The sequence below is a fragment of the Cupressus sempervirens genome, chromosome 4 (assembly GCF_028749045.1).
Source record: "Cupressus sempervirens isolate cs-2001-9-10 chromosome 4, ASM2874904v1, whole genome shotgun sequence".
In the NCBI taxonomy this organism is placed as follows: domain Eukaryota; kingdom Viridiplantae; phylum Streptophyta; class Pinopsida; order Cupressales; family Cupressaceae; genus Cupressus; species Cupressus sempervirens.
Window position 1 is genome coordinate 766,783,945 of NC_143121.1, and position 3,094 is coordinate 766,787,038.

A 3,094-nucleotide genomic window follows, 5' to 3' on the forward strand; every position below is an offset into this window, starting at 1 on the left:
GTGAAATCTGATCATTATTTTACCTTCATGGTTTTTCATTTCAGTCTTTATTTCTGCTCCAATGAGACTTGGTCTAAGATTCTTTAGAGATTGCTCATAGATGTCTTTTACTGCTTGGGTGGCTGACTCCCATCTCGGTTGCAATCTCTCCAGTAGTTCTTTGGAGATTTGAGAGGCAAGTTGGTCCGAGGAGTATTTCCATTTACCCATCTTGGAGAGTACCAATTCCTCAATCTGCATTTTCTCAGCATCTATTCTTGTTTCAAATTTCAATGCTTTGAAATTTGTGACGACAGCTCCTTCTTCCAATTGTTTGAGCCTTTCCTCAAATGTGAGTGCAGGCCTGACCAATATAGGTTCCTACTTACCTTTTTTGGTTCTTCTGGAGAATACTACAGTGGGCTTCTTCTTAGGTTTGGTAATGATTACCTTACCTTTCTTCTTTGATGGTTCTTCTTCGGATTCTTGATCTTCTTTTTCTTCTTCTCCTCCTTCTTCTTCATCATCTCCTTCATCCTCACCTTTTCCTTCTATTAGCATAAGAGGGCTAGATGCGGTTTTCAATTTTTCTATCTTCCTCTTTCCTTTGCTTATGGCCTGTGGTAGCTTGATTTCAAGCTCAATTCTAGGATTTGCTTCATCATAAGTTCCAAAAATTGGTTGCCTTGGGTCTAATGGCTCATTTACCAGTGCTTCTATGATGTCTCTAGCTTCATCAATATTTACCTCATAGGGAAGAGGTTTCACCCATGCAACTCGGGGTCTAACTTCCTGAATGTATACCTTTTCATAGTCAACCATAAAGCATACATCATCTCTATAATCTTCAACTAGTTCTGGAGGAATTCGGAACCTATTGTTCATTCTCTCCTTGAAATCTTAAAAATAATTGTCCATGATGCTATCAAAATTTTCACCCATCTCTACTACAAACTCATTTATCTGATACAAAATTGGAATGTCTTTTCTCCATATGACAGTTCCTTTAGATGGAAAGAATTTTTGAACGTAGAAAAATAAACAAATCAACAGAGAATCGAATTTACAAGGGTTATTCTTAGAAGTCCTTATGCTATCCATATTTTTATTCAATTGTCTCAACAATACTTCCAACAGATCAAATTCAAGGTTTTTCTTTACAATTTTGAAGGCCAAATCCACAGCTTCACAAGGTACACTGTTCAGTCGACTAGAGCTATAGATTTTGTGGGAAATGACATGAATGCCAAATATTAGTTTTACATCTGATACAGTGTTGACCTTTAAATCTCTACTGTCCCACTCAGCTAGGTTTTGCTTCTGTAACGCCTCCCAACCTAGGGTTTTGGTGGCTTTAGCTTTGTTGAGCATAGGGAGACCCATGATTTTGTGAATCATCTTCGTTGTGATTAACATTGGCTGCTCTAACCATAATTGCCCATTATGCACTGACTCAAAATATACCTAATCCATTTGGTTTGAAAGTTTCTAGGCATATGCGAGATATGAGTCAAGCCTTTTGTTTCTAGATGCTTGAATTTGGGTTTCAGAGAGCCATATACATTCATTTCACCTAGGGTATTGTCCATTTCTAGGTTTCCAATTTCTTGAATAGAACATTTGAAATGAGTATGAATATCATTGATAAGAAGTACCTTAGGTGGAATTTTTGATTGAGCTCCATTTGGGTCGAGTGATTCTGCAACAGCCAGAAGAATTTTGAAGTGGGGCACATTCCATTCTGTACCCTTTACCAGCATTTTTGAACCCCTCCTTGCCTTGGTGCTATTGGTGCTTGCGGATGCCATAGCTTCTCGGTTAGTATAAGAAAATCTTGAACAAATTCTTCGCTTGAAAATTGCTTGAAATCACTTGGAATTTTCTCTAGATTTGCTAGAAATTTCTTTGCTCTGAAATCATGATGAAGAATGAAATTGAATTTTGCCCTTTTGACAAGAATACTGTCATTAATGCTTGGTATGAAGGTAGATGTGATGACATAGTGCTTGCCAGTCTGTCATTCACTTGCTTAGTAGAAGCTTGCAACTCGGTGATCAAACAAAACTTTTAGTTACTCCCGACCTAGCTTGGTAAGGTCTTCAACCCACCTTGCTCGGTAGATGGAACACAGTGAATGATAACTTTTCTTTGATCCTTGTATCTGAAATACTGATTTGATCATTTGCACTCTTTCACTCTGGAACTGCTTGAGATATGGCTTGATGATACAGTTCCAAATCCTTTATGAATCTAATTGGAAATGATGGAGTCACTCACCTCTTGAGTGACATGACTATCGTTTGAACTGTCTTGCTCGGTAGATTTAGGAATCCACTATTGTCTCATCTGCTTCCAAATGTTATCAGCTTTAGCTTTCTTTTCATCTTCAATTTTTTTAATATTCATGCAATTCTTGGCAATATGACCAAGTTCAGTACATGTGTAACATCTTATGGTTGTATCCATTTTTCTCAAGTGATGCCTTGAGCAGTCTTTGCCAATATGTCCATACTCTCCACAATAATGACATCTGCACTAGGTATTGTAGTCACATCCAAATATTTCCTTAACAAGTTTTTTAGCTGGATTGAATGATTTGGATCTGCATTGGAATGCCTTGTGACTATGCTTCTTGCATTTGTGACAATTTCCTTCAAACTTTGGCTTGTCCTTGCATTCATTAGCTCTATGACCATGCTGGCTGCAATTGTAGCATTTGCCATTGAATTTTCCTTTTCCATTACTCCAACATTTCTTTGATGTATGACCTATCTTGCCACAGTGATTGCAAGTGGGTCTTTGATTCCTTTGGGCACCTTGTTTGGAGGTTTCACCTTCTTCCTTGTAACCAATATTGGCTTTACCTTTTTGTCTATGAAGATTCTTCTCATTCTTTTGATTCAATTGATTCATGTTTGTTTGAAATTTCATCATTCTTTCATTGACTTGTCTTTCAATGATCAAGTCATTTTACAAAACTAATTCACCTGTTAGGATGAAATAGTGGATCTACTTACAAACTTGATTTTCTGATTAGATCCTTGAAGTATAGATCACCTCTTGTGACTGATGAATTTTTACTACTCCTTGTAGACCTTGCTGAATACTCTGTTCT